General features: G+C 35.9%; 1 protein-coding gene across 12 annotated transcripts in view; it reads left to right on the plus strand.

Moving 5' to 3' along the window:
- The window catches only part of Eph (Eph receptor tyrosine kinase), a 395,699-nt gene that overhangs the window by 160,630 nt on the left and 220,329 nt on the right, over window positions 1-14,740 (plus strand). The gene's annotated exons all lie outside the window — the stretch shown is intronic.

Genomic DNA, 14,740 nt, shown 5'->3' on the forward strand with positions numbered 1-14,740 from the left:
AGATGTGGCCCCCTTAGTCCCCCTTGTCTTCCATTGCACTCTATGCCGCGAACTCTTGGAGCGGCTCGGCGGATTTTACGCAGAGTACACGAGAACACACAATGGTCGATACCGTTGTCGGATCGCGGATATGTATTATATATGTAAAAGCACAGTATGTCGCGAAAGTTCTGCAGAGTTTTGGTGGTTTTTGAACAGATGGTGGTCGCGAGTGATTAAACTGGTTTTGGGCATCAGTCCCATAAATTTTGAATTTTTTAGAATAGCTAATTCACTTAAAAAATTACCTTCAGATGATAAGTTCAAATGAATTAATCATTTTCGAAACTGGTTTGAACCGGTTGTCCAATTTTTTTCAAAAATGTTCCCTTCCAAAACTGAGAAGCTGAAAAAATATCAAATGAAGATTTGCTTGTTCTTCATCACTTTTCAATCATGATGTTCAATATTTTTCTATCATATGATTATTATTTTTTCAAAATCCTTTACAACCGGTTTCAAATGAACAAAGACTGGTTTCAATACCGATTCCAGTGAAAAAGATTGTTTAGGAAAGAGCAGATACCAAAAAATCAACATGTTGAGTTTGAACCAAATATTTTGTGAAACTGGTTTCATTGAAAAAACTTGGAACCGGTTACAACTGAAAACTCTTCAAACACATTATTTATGTATTTTTGGAACCAACTTCCACGAAAGGAAAGAAGAATGTTTAGAACATTTCTTGCTTTAGTTTTGAGACCCGAAGCCTTTTGAAACTAGTTTTATTGAAGAACAAAATTTTGAAACTGGTTTCCACAAAATAAGATTTTTTACCAATTTCAACAAAAACGTTTTTGGGGCTATAGTTTTGACAAAAAAATATTTCATGCACCAAATTTGACTTCTTGCAATAGTTTTTGAGACCAGGTGTGTTCTAAAACCGGTTTTAGCTGTGTACAAAATATCAAAACCGGTTTTGATAAACTGGTTTCAATGAAGAAAAAATGAAATGAGATAATAGTCTCAATGTAAATATTTTTTTCAACAGGTTTTGAGTCCAAAGGTCTTCTGAAACCAGTTTCAGCAAAGAAAAAAATCTGGAAACCGGTCTTGATAAAAAAGACTGAATCATATTTTTGAAATGGGCTTCAACAAAAACAATTTTTGGAGCAATAGATTTGAACGAATCATCCTGACATCAGTTTCAAGACCAATGGCCTTCTGAAACCAGCATGTTATGAAATCGGTTTTAGCTGAGTACAAAATATTAAAACTGGTTTTGATAAACTGGTTTCAATGGAAAAAAAATGAAATGAGATAGTAGTCTCAATGTAAATATTTTCTTCAACAGGTTTTGAGTCCAAAGGTCTTCTAAAACCAGTTTCAGCAAAGAAGAGAATCTTGAAACCAGTCTTGATAAAAAAGACTGAATCATATTTTTGAAATGGGCTTCAACAAAAACAATTTATGGAGCAATAGTTTTGAACGAATTATCCTGACATCGGTTTCAAGACCAAGGGCCTTCTGAAACCAGCATGTTCTGAAACCAGTTTTGTGAAATGATTTTTCAAAACTTCTCACATCTATTGAAAAATAGTTTTTGATGAAAACATTTTTTTGTGCTAGTTTTGACATCAGAAGCTTTCTCTGAAACCAGTTTTAGGAAAATTTAAACCGGTTTTTACAAAATCAGATTTTTGAAAATGATTTTGTTGAAGAAAAAAATTTGAGGCTAGTTTTTGTTGGAGCATATTTTTTTATTTTTTACCACGATTCTGAGGCCAACAGCTTTCTGAAACCAGTTTTCATCAAGACAAGAATTTCGGAATCAGTTTTGTCCAAAATAGGTGTATATTTTTTTAAAAAACTGGCTTGAACGAAAAATTAATTTTTGAAACTTGGCAGTTTCGATCTAGAAATTTTTTTGTTTGTTTCAAGGCTTATAAAGCCTTCTCTTGCAGAGGTTTCAGAACTAAAGACCTTCTGAAATCAGTGTTGACCAGGAAAATTTTTTGGAACCGGTTTTGATGCAATATTTTATGTATTTTTGAAACTGACTTCAGCCAACATAGAATTAGGTAGGTATTGAAACCAGCTTTGACAAACATACGTATGTTCCCAAAACTGATTTTTTAGAAATTTTAGGACCGGAAAATTCCAGAAGTCATTAAAAAAATTTTAAAACAAATTTTCTATCAAAATTTTTCAACAATTATGTTCAAACATTCGAGATCTTACCCTAAATTCTTTCAGATTTTTGTGTCATTTTGTACACTAGCCAATTACCTGCGTATATTGACAAATAAACCATAAAGTAGGAGATTAGGTTGCGGTCATCATCGCACCCAAAACTGTGAACTCGGATATAGTGTCTCACCATGATCTATATACGATGGTCCATCGTGCAAACCCATCTAAATATCTGCGATGTCGAAGAGTCGATCTCGATGTCGCAAAGCCACATGCTATAAGAGAACGAATGGAACACATTTCGAAGACCAATAATGCGGCGTAGCAGCGTTAATTTGGGATTATACCTTTCGCCTCCTGCGCCTCCTGCTTCTGTTGGCATTGATAAACGATTGCCGACTATTGATAATCTCACGTTGTTGTGAGAAGTTGATCCAGTTGTTGGTCTTTGCGAGAAAGATGGTGTTTTTATATCGCGAACAACTTTTTTCTTCTTCTAAATTCAATTTTAAGTCTTTTTTTTCTCTCGTGGCGTGATTTTTTTTTTTCGGTGTATGTTTTTCCACGCAGATATACTTAGGTTAAATTATTGTAATTTATTTACATTTATGCAGGTATTCCCGAATTAAAGAAGTAGCGACGAGATGCGAAATTGTTAAGGTTGCGTGTGATTGTATAGTATTTACATCGTATGTAGAGTGTATTATGCACTTGCAGTTGCAAGTACCTATACAGAAGTAGAAATAGATACTTGGGTAATAAGTATGCAGTCGTTGAGATAAAATTAGAGGTGTAGGAAATGTCACGATTGTGGGTCAGATTTATTTGGTGAGTGGGCTATGTCGTCCATTTTGTATGTATCTTCTGTAATTTTAACTACTGTTTGGACCTCTCTCTTCCTCCTTCCATCATCTATTTCTAAATTTCGGAGTTACCTGAACGATCCATCTCTTTGATCATCACGAATTTTAATTTACCCTTCAGGTTTTCAGTGATGGAAAATTCTTTCAAAAAAAGTAACCCCATCGAGATGGAAAAATCAGCAAGTTGAACTATATGGATTCAGAACCCGATTCCATTCACTCGTGTATGCGATGGAATAGAGTCAAGGTGTAGTTTGAAAACTTCAGGATTACTTAGACCTGTACGTACTCGTACGTTTTCCCAGGTACTCGTATTTTGCTTTCGTATATACCAAAAAGACTTGCGAACTACTCGCGATGAACGACCAACCGCATAACATCGTAAAGTTTTTTCTTACTTTCCGCGAGGTTTTTTTCGCTTTTCTGCTATTTTTATTACCGGTAAGTCGTAAATTCCGCTTTTAGACGATGCGAACGCTGCTGAGTCGTATAATAAAAGAACGAGCGAACGGCACGCCGCGCTGCAGCTCTCTGTGAGCACCGAGCACTCTTTCAAGCACCGGCATCACCGGCAGCAGGTACCGCATCCGAGATAATTTTACGAGATAGCGAAACATACCTAGATAACCTACCAACAAAACTCAAAAAAGGGAAGCAAAATTAGGTACACGAGAACAGGTGGCCATTGAGGGGGTCGGGGTTGGTAGAGATGATCCGTTTACCATCAACCAAAGAGTATATTAAAAAGTATCGAATTAATAGTTCACAGTATACGCACATATAACAGTTTAAAGTTTCGGGGCAAAAATTCACTTGGCCGGAACGATCGAGTTTTTTTTACCTACGTACTCATCGTATCCAAGAATATGCTCTAAAGGTGTGAAATTCCACACGAGTGCCGACGCAGTCTACGTATTCTACGATGAGGGGACCGGTTAACGGAAGTAAATGATTTTTCAAGTTCCGTTTTTGGTATATGTAAATGTTTACGGACCGAGCGACGATGGAGGCGGGTGAAGCGAGGGGCACGAAGGTTTATACGAGGGCGATTGATTAAATTATTATAGTTGTCGCGCGTTTAACACGAGAACGTTTGTTGACAACTGGAATGATCAATTTTGTAAAAATAAACCCAACGGTATATAAAATTTATAAGAGCTCATTTCTTTCGAGATATGTCCTCATTAGTTCTTGTTGCTTTTTTTTTACCATTCTTTTTACCTCTCTGTCTGCCTCTTTCGATCCTCTCGGTTCTCTGTGTTTTTTTTTCTTCACTCCATCATCCTCGTGTATGTGTGTTTGTGCACGAGTACATATCTCTTATGTATATAAATTATTAGTGAAAGGAAAATAAAAATAACGACCCGGTAAGAAATATTTTATTTATTTGTTAGGATTAATTTTTCATCGCGTCACTAGGGCCGGGCGTACGCGCGCGGCTAGCTTCATTCGTCGTCCTCCTCTTTCCTCTCTCTATCCTGTCGTGGGCTAATTTACTAAGTACAAATGTGAAATTAATATAATTCATTACATCTAAGTATACCTAGCGTACTATAAGTATTATCTGTAGCTTTATTTCTTTATTCTTTGGTCGCTATAAATAAACCAAAGTTACGTTTGCTCTTTTTTCTTTCATTGTAACCGAGAGGTGGGGGTAGGTGAGGGGGTGGCGAGTGACAGAAATACTCCAACGTTAGACGAGGGTTAAATGCCAGATTTATTTGATCGGTTTCGCCACCGCCACCATCAACTTACCCAGTTACCCTGATACCACCTCGTCATCATTTCTGTTCAATGTTACCAGAGCCCCGAACCATAGCAATGTGAAAAAAAAGTCTCCGGTTCGGGACAAATGTTGACGTTTTGATAAAAGATTTCTCATTCGAGGATTAGTAGACGTATATGTGTAGGTAGAGGTATGTAATGTACGTAGCTAGATATATGGTTTGGGAGCTTTTTGTATATACGGTATATACGATGAAATGTGTTTATTCGACTGTCAGTATCGTATACAACAAACGGATAGTAATAGACGACGGGGCAAACACGTTGTTAGGATAAAAAGAACGAATCGGATTGAGATGGAATTTTTTCTTGTCGTAGGTATCTACTCTTCTTCTTCGTCGTTGGAGCGGTTCAAATTGTGGCGGGTTATTTTTACACGTATATAGTATACCGAGGTATAGGTGAACATTTGGTAAATTAGACGAGTGGTAAATATTTGTTTAGGTGATTGTTGTCGCGATGAGAATTTTTACCGTGATTTATATCAACACGGTTTTCGAAGGATCAACGTAAGTAAATGAAAGGGTGAATGTAAAAAAAAATAAAGAGAGAATGATTGCGAAAATGGAGCATGGGTTACCTCAGTTGGTAGGTGTCTCAATTTTTATAGTAAGTAGGTACATTATGTAATGAAGTGCTTGGGTTTCTCATTTTTACGCTACTGAGTGCTCAGAAATGAGTCTTGAACTTTAATTAATTGAGGCGAATGATTCAAATTGTTCAAATTTCGTCAGCATTAATCAGTAAAGGTCTTGATTTGTAGAAGTATTGAAACCATAAAGATTTCAATATTACATTTTGCTTCTAACAAGAGAACCTCTTGAGGCGTCACACTTCGATTTGAACGGGGCCGCGATTTTTCGAAAGAACATAGTCTAAAACCCACAAAACCAAATTTTCAGCTGCTTAAGTTCATTTTTCGATTTTTGGCGAATTTTTGAAAATTCAAAATTGACTGTTTTTGGCGATTTATGCTTTTTTTTAAAAGTACGTACTTGATCAATAAAAATGGTCAAAATAAGTCCCAAAACTAGAACTAATTACCCAAATCCAAATTTCAACATTTCCAGCCATTCTGGAGCCTCCAGCACGATTTTTCAAGTTCTCCAGAATTTTGAATTTGCTCCAGAAGGCTTGAATATGCAGTTGGGCAGCTGAAAATCGAGTTGTGTATTATACTCGACCTGTTCAACGAGTTTATCTACATTTGAGCCGATTTTGGGAGTGACACCTCAAGAGTGGTTTTTTTTACCAGCTTTTTTCAAAATTAAAAAATCAAAAGATAACCGTTTGTCAGGAAATTTTTGAAATTTGCGCGAATTGCTGTATTTTGTCCGTAACTAACCTCCCAAATCCAAAGTTCACAATTTCCAGCCATTCTGGAGCCTCCAGCACGATTTTTCAATTTCTCCAGAATTTTGAATTTGCTCCAGAAGGCTTGAATATGCAGTTGGTCAGCTAAAAATAGAGTTGTGTATTATACTCGACTTGTTTAACGAGTTTATCAACATTTGAGCCGATTTTGGTGGTGACACCTCAAGAGTGGTTTTTTTTACCAGCTTTTTTCAAAATTAAAAAATCTAAAAAATCAAAAGATAACCGTTTGTCAGGAAATTTTTGAAATTTTCGCGAATCGCTGTATTTTGTCCGTAACTAACCCCACAAATCCAAAGTTCACAATTTCCCGCCATTCTGGAGCCTCCAGCGTGATTTTTCAATTTCTCCAGAATTTTGAATTTGCTCCAGAAGGCGTGAATATGAAGTTAGACAGCTAAAAATCGAGTTGTATATTACACTCTACCTGTTTAACGAGTTTATTCACATTTGAGCCGATTTTGAGAGTACTTACCTCAAGAGTGGTTTTTTGAGGTGTCACTCTCGCTCCAAAACGTCTGGAAATGGTAGAATTTGCGCTCCGAGGGTTAGTTCTTGAAGAAATACAGCGATTCGCGCTTTCAAAAATTTCCTTTTTGACCATTTTTATTGATCAAGTACGTACTTTTTTTTAAAAAAACATAAATCGCCAAAAACAGTCAATTTTGAATTTTCAAAAATTCGCCAAAAATCGAAAAATGAACTTGAGCAGCTGAAAATTTGGTTTTGGGGTTTTAGAATATGCTCTTTCCAAAAATCGCGGTCCCGTTCAAATCGGAGTGTGACTCTTCAAGAGGTTCCCTTGTAAGATGAGCTTATCGTAAAAATTCAAGATGATTTTGAAGATTGAAGATGGTTATTTTAAAAACTGAAGATATCGAAAAAATTGAGAGCATTTTGAAAATAAAGATGATTAATTTGGAATTTGAAATTACAGACATTTGGATTTTGGAAATCGAAAATATTTTGAAAATTGAAAGAATACTTTAAAAACAGAATATTTTGAAAATTGAAGAATATTTCAAGTAGGTACTGACAATATTCTGAAAAGTGATGGTGACATTTTGACAAATTTAGGATGATATGTGCATATTTTTAAAATTGAAAAATGTATGATTTTTAAAAAATAGAATGTTTAAAGAACTGAAAACAGGGTGTCTACAAGGTATAGTGAAAGTAGTGAAAAAAGCAATGATTTCGAAAGTCGATGGTGAAAGTAGTGAAAAAGTAGGGATTTTTAGCAATTTCGCTTGAAAAGTAGTGAAAAATGGAAAAACTGGAAAATTCTATTTTCCACACATAAAAAATATAAAAACCACTGGTGAAAATGAAAAAAATCCTTCATCTTAAATAATTTGAAAAAAATGGTGCTTGAAATACTTGAATAGTAACATTGGTGTTATGTGCGAAGTTAGTTCAGGTTCTTCCCTTTCGTCAACCGTGAAACACTGATCAAACCTACAACAGTACTTACGTTTTACAAAAAATAATAAATAAATAAATATATATAAATAAAAGAATTGTTCCCGGGGGGGGGGGGGGCTCAGCATACCTTTTTTCAGCTGCAAAAAATAGATTTTCACAATTTTTATTTCCACCCCTCCCCCCCAAACACATTTTCAAGTGCAAACGTTTGTTTGGGTATTTTTTTAAAAAAATGGAATTTCCTTCTTCTACAATCTCACAACTTTACAAATTGAATAAAAGCTGATTATCGCTCGCCGTGTGTTTAAAAGGAGAGAGGTAATTTCACCGGCTTTTGATTATTTGGTTGGGAAAAAAATGGCCTTGTAGGCCTACGTCGGAATTAGTATATAAAAGTATTAGTATTTTGCTCTACTTTACGAATAAGAAATTTGAAAGTAAGTACTATTTCGAGCGGGCGCAAGCTTCGATGGAATGCGGCTGTTCGATTTAATATCCTCGACTATAAAGTATTCGGCGAAGAAGACGCGGTATCGCGGCCTCTGTAGCCCATCTCGCAGCAAAAATACGATTTTACTCGGATTTTTAATTATCGAGATCGTAAGCCGAACAAAGTTACGAATATGGGAAATGCTAGTACGTAAGTACTAAATGCGAAAGCTGCACAACGACGACGACGACGACTTTCGGAGAGAAAATCTTTAAGCTCGTTTTTCTCGGCCTAATCACAGCGAGCGGCGCGTTTACTTTGTAGCCTTCGTCTTTTCGCGCCGTTGATGAAATTGAGGAAAAATATTCTACTTAGGCTTGCCGAGCATGTACCATTTTAATAAATGAACCGACTACCGGATCACAGAAAGGCTATGTTTTACGGGTAGGTACGAGTACACCCTGCTCTTGGTTGTTTGTAGCCGTATCCTCGCGGTAATGTTATCGAATTAAAATGGTCGTTTATTTCGTTCCGACAACATTTGTACCAGAATAATGTTATAGGAACTTGCCACCGTCGTGCTCGAGGGCATCATACCAAAGTATACAAAATACGAGCAAAACGCGAATTTCAAATGAGAAATAATCAGTTTCCCCCTTATTCACGAGAGTAAGCAGCGAGATGAACGATGAAAAATTCGCAGAAAATCTCAACCTATAGCGAGAACTTTTGACCTTTGCGAACAGCGTTGGCTGGTTTGCGTTAAATGGCTTTAAAACCTGCTGCTGCGTTTGTTTTTGTTACTTACACCGTGTTTTTGAAGAGGACAAATTTCGTAAAATAACGAAACGAGTGAACGATTTTTCACCGCGAAGAGGTAAAATCGTTCAACACGTGTGGAAAGAGTTTCTTTCTTTATTGTATGTACTCGTATTTTCTTCGGTTGTTGTTTCTCTTATTCGGGTACGATGACGTGTCTCGATTGTTTATTAATAAATTCTCGTATTTATTTTTTTAAATGAAGGCAAATACCTTAAGGCGAACAAATAACGAGTTTCGTGTACAGTACAGTACAATATAATAGACCGCCACCACACACCCACCGCGTATCATCCGATATTCGCGTCCTATGCATACTATAAGCTGCGGTCGTATTCGCGCACAACGATAATACAGAATGTATTTTCTTGCCGGCTATCAAACCTACATTGTAACGGACTCGTGTAGGGTAATTGTAGCCGAAGAAAACCCTCGTAGTGGATCGCTTCTTATCGTATTTGAGAGCAGAATTGTCCATAATTAATGAATGCGTGAAAAGTACAATTTGGAATGTTGAAAAAAATATTGGGTTTGGATCTGTGTTAATTTGATTTTTTTATTCAAATAATGCTCCGAATTTGGCTAGTTGAAGTTATTCAACAATTTGGTCATCTTCAAGAGTCGATGGTTCCATTTTTTACACCATGATCCTTTTTTCTGCTCAAATTTTTTCTCGGTCACAATGATCGACATAGGATTTTTCAAAGTTGGAATTTTCCACTTCCCACTCCATAAAGTTGTTACGTCGGGTGAGAAAATAATTCCCTATTTTTACCCCCCCCCCTCCTATCTGCAAGAAAAGTGGTGCCGATAGTCCCCCCTGTTGAAAAAATCAAAAAAAAAAAGAAAAAAAGTTCAATTTATGAAGATTCTTTGTTTCTGCGTCAGAATTCTATCTATTCAACCATACACATTCAATGTTTATAGTCATAAATAAAAACGCTGTTTTACTTATACTATATATTTGGGTAATTCTCAGAAAAAGGGTCGATTTTGATATGCATAATTTTGAAAAACGAAAATCATTTTTTTGGAAAATTTCAAGTGGTAATCATTTGTATATGTGTCCCAGATCCCTTTTCTAGTGTTGGCCTCAATTCAATCCCCCCCCACTGTGGACCCCGGCCCCCCTAAAACGGCGATAATTAGAATTCGACCCTCATCGATGTGTAATATGTCGATTGACATGTTTTCAAGGTCGTAGAATTCGAATCTGGAGTTATTTTTTTTGTAGAGGTGGAGGGTGAGGCGTGGGGAGGGGGAAAATGTCAAATTTTGCTTATATTATCGTGTAATATGTCGATTTATGTTTTTCAGGCCGCAGAGTTCGAATCTGGACTTATTTTTTTGGTAGGGGTAGAGGTGAAGTGTGGGGAGGGAGAAAATGTAAAATGTTGCTTGTATTATCGTGTAATATGCCGACTAGCGCGATAAAAGTACAGTTGTCTGAAATTTGGCCAAGTCGAAGGACAAATGGGCGCTGGACAAGCCGAAGGACAATCTCAACGTTTTTTCGTTTCTAGCCTTACCTACTGGACATTATTCGATTTTTAACACGTAATAAATGTGTACTTATCATGTAGAATAACTTCCCGTGCTCAATTATTGGTTTTGGCGGGTTCATTGGCGTAAATGAAAACACCAAGCCGAAGGACACAGATTTTGCGAAATATCAAAACTTCACAGATAAGTACGATCAGAACGAGCTGTAATGTAGTTTTTAAAAAGAACGATGCGGGGTAACATTTCTATGAGAACAGTGAACCAGTGCAGCCACTCACCAGAAAGAAATGTTGGATTGGGAAGCTACCAAAAATAATTGAAAATTGCTCGAAAATTTGCGCAAAAAGTGTGTGACAGTTTTAAAATGTGAATTGTGAGCTTCCTATAGACTTATTGCAATTGCAATTTGCACAATAAGAGACCTTCATGTTCTATGATAATGAGAATGTGTCAATTTTTCCAAAAAAAAATGAAGTTCATGACACTTTATAACATTCATTTTCAAAAACATGATGTGTGACAGCCAAGTCGAAGGACATTTGGGGTATAAAATCAAATGTACACCAATGAAAGGAGGGTCTAAAAACCTCAATACCATGGGTGAAATGTGTGCGGGGTCATTCTTGAATGGACCAAAAAAAAAAAAAAATTCATGCTAAAACCGTTGAGAAATTTGCCATGTACACGAATTTTACCTTTTTCTGAGAATTACCCATATTTACACTATTTACAAATTGTCATAAACATACATCGTGTGCAATTATGTTTTCACATAGCATTTGACTGAATGATATTTGGAGACGTAAATGACTTAACTCTACCTATAGTGAGAAAGCCTGCTAAGAGATCTGTAATCTTACGAGCATTACAACTTTGTCCATGCCACTCGCAGGTGGAATAGGACGTGCGAATAATATACCTATTAGGCACCTGATTATATTACGAGGTATTCATCTAATTAAGGTCATTGCACTAGACATATTAGTCAGACGTACAATGACATAAAAAACTTATAATTGAATAGTATACACATATTACTACTTACAGAACACTATACGCTTTTTTCCATCTCTATCGGTGGCCTCCCCAATACTAAAGGCATCGATGGAACTTAACTAAACGAGACTGCACGTAGCACTTTGCATGTTTCCCCGTCCTCCAAACCATATTAGCCCTCTAATAAGGAGCCCCTCAAACTTGAAAAAATCACAAAAAATGAGAATAAATAAAAAGCAGAGGAAATTTGTTGAAAATTCCCTTTTTAAAGAAATAACCTTTATTGGACACCCAAATGATGTTGGGTCAATTGTATGAAGCCCCCCAAGTTTGGGTAAAATAAAAAAATATAAAAAATTGATGTCTGCAGAAATTTTTGAAAATTTTTCATTTATAGGCAGAATTTTTCTAAATAAGCACTTCTTTAAGAAAACCCTTTTACTAGTCTCCTAAATAATGTTAGTTTCCTACAAAGCATCTCAAATTCGAAAAAAATTGAAAAATCGACATCTATACATATTTTTTGAAAATGTTTCATTTCTGGACAGAGTACTTTTAGATAACCACGTTTTCAAGACCCCCCCCCCAACCCGCGCCCATCCAAATGATGTTGTCTCCTTGTATAAACAGAGTATCTAACAGGTGGTGAAAGTAGTGAAAAAGTAGTGAACTTGATCAAAAAGATAGTGAAAAAATGAAAAAATTCATCAATGTGTTCATTTGTATTATTTTTTCTTTTAATTTTGTTTGAAAATGAAAAATACTTTGCATACAATTTTTCTTTCAAGTTCAATTTTTTTGAAAATTTTCCTGCGAAAAATTTGACTTTGTTAATTAGGGTTAGTGTGTCCATTCTCCTGGAAAGCCTGGAAAAATCAGGAATATTGGTCGGTCTGAGAATGTCAGGAAATGTAATGGAATTTTTAAAAAACGATCAATTGCAAATTTCGGATATGGGCCTGTGATAAAAGAAAAACATTACCTATTTATTACTCTGGATTCACAAATTTTCCAAGACTTTTGCTCTCGCTTCGCTGGGGCTTGTTTTCTTTTCTTTTTCGATACCAAAATGGAATTGTCTTTTAAAAAATTGAGAATGAACTTCTCACAAAAAACATAATTTTTCCTATGCCTCTCGAAATACAAATTTTCAGCTCAGGAGCTTTCGCCCTCGCTCGGGCATGCTGTGTTTTCTTTTTAAAAATCAACTTCCTTCAAAAAAATATCATTCAAATTTTAAAATTTTAAAAACCAAAAAATTTAGTCATCTTGAAAATAAACATTTTCAAAAGCTCTCAACTCAGTCAGTTTGAAAAGAAAGTTATGAAAAAAATTATCCGACCCCCTCGCCCACAAAAATGACTTGCCAAAAATGTACACCCTGTTCATTTTATGTGTAGGGGGGGGGGGGGTCGAGTGGAAAGTTTTCTGAAAATTTTGTTGAAAAAAGGTGGTCAAAAAAGTGGTGAAAAAGTAGTGGTTTTTTTCAAAAGAAATTCCGTTAGATATCAATCGAAGCCCCTAAAGTTTAAAAATATCAAAAAAGATGGAAAATTGATGTCTATTGTCTGTAGGTACAAATTATTTGAAAATTTTTCATTTCTGGGCAGAATACCTATTTTTAGATAATTCTTTTTTCAGGAAAAACCTTTCCTCAATCTCCCCAACAATGTTGGCCGCCTATTTAAAGACCTCCAAAGCTCAAAAAAAATGGAGGTAGTCTCCTCTGCGAGGAAAGTTTCAAGTCATGGATATGATTTTTGCCTTAAACCCAAAAATAAAATCTCATTGATAGGGATCATTCTAAACGATTTTTCCGTTTTCAAGAGTCTTATATTACAAGATGTCAGAATGTCAATAAGTTATCTGTAAAAATTTCCCATAATTTTAAAGTCAGACTCAAGGATTAGAAGGTGAAAAAAAGTAAAAATTTCAATTTTTCGGATTTCTTATATATTTTTAAGAAGGATGAAGGCGATTGGTATACAAGTTGATTTTACCTAAGTAGGGACTTAACTGAGGTATTGGAACTTGAAAGTTCACAATTTTAAAGAATTTTGTTTGATACCTCGATTTTTTCATATTCTGTTAAATTGGTAAGTCCACTGACGCCACTTTTTTTCACCCAAAGTAAGAACCGTAGGGGGTGGGAGCGGGGAAAAAACGAAAAAAAGATTTCCACCATGTACGAGTATAAATATTGCCCACGCATTACACAGTCGACCTGAACGTCTGCAATTCCATATTCTCGTGTTTATTTTAAAACTTGGTCCATTTGTCTCGGTATTTCTAGTTCATTAATTTAGAAATGGTTTCATTTTCAATCTGTACTCAAGTATGCTTCTAAAAGTTCACTATACAAACTGAAATGCAGACACATGGGTTGGGTTTCATGTACTCGACGATGAGAACACGAGTAAAACACGAAGGTTGAAATTTCTTCGCCTCAACGCCGCCTTAATTCGACAACGACTCATCTATAAAAATACCCGAAAGAATAAAAAAATATAGTAAAAAAATACCAGTATGTTATTCATATTTACCTTTAAAGGGTGAAACGATCCTCTGGTCTAAACATACATGTCCGAAAATACGACGACATCACGCTGAGTGAATATAGTCTATCGTTCGCGTATAACTGATATCCAAGTCGCGCGATCGTCGCTCGTCCACCAAAAAAAAAACCACAGCTAGATGTAGAAATTCAAAAAAAGATGCAGAGCCAACTCCAAATAAGACACATTTTGGTGAAGTGAAAAAAGAGAAGAAAATAAAACAAGTACAAATGTACGATTACGAAACGATGTAAAATACTTAATAAAGCCGTATATTTTTTTTTCATCCGGAGTGTGCAGAGCTGTGTTGGTCGTATATTCTGTGCCTAGAAACAGGAAAACGTATAGGTAAGCTTCATACGTAGACGTACATATGAAGTATGAAGGAGAGATACGCGCCCACGAATAAATTAAGGCCCCATGTGAGAAGATAGAATGACTACAGCAGTGTGTAAAAGTGAAGAATGCGGTTATATATTCGTATGGCGATTAACTATTTCATCGTAGATCGAAGATAAAAGTAATTTTGTCGTTTTATACGAAAATATAGTCGAGATTAAACCTTAATCACGGTTCGACTTTGGGAGACGTTCGGAAAAAAAGCGTGATTTCTCGGATAATAATTTGTTGTTTTGAGAGCAGCCAGCCGCAGAAAGATAGTTCGCGAATACGTGCGAGACTTGAGACATCCAAGAGATGCCGAGGGAGAGGACGCGAAAAGAAAAGGAAAGAAAATATGTACGTACCTGCGATCGAGTAATTCGCCTGTTTCCAAATTACTATATTAATAAAATGGTTTGAACTTTATGTGTGAAACC

Source organism: Planococcus citri, chromosome 5 (assembly GCF_950023065.1).
Source record: "Planococcus citri chromosome 5, ihPlaCitr1.1, whole genome shotgun sequence".
Lineage (NCBI taxonomy): Eukaryota > Metazoa > Arthropoda > Insecta > Hemiptera > Pseudococcidae > Planococcus > Planococcus citri.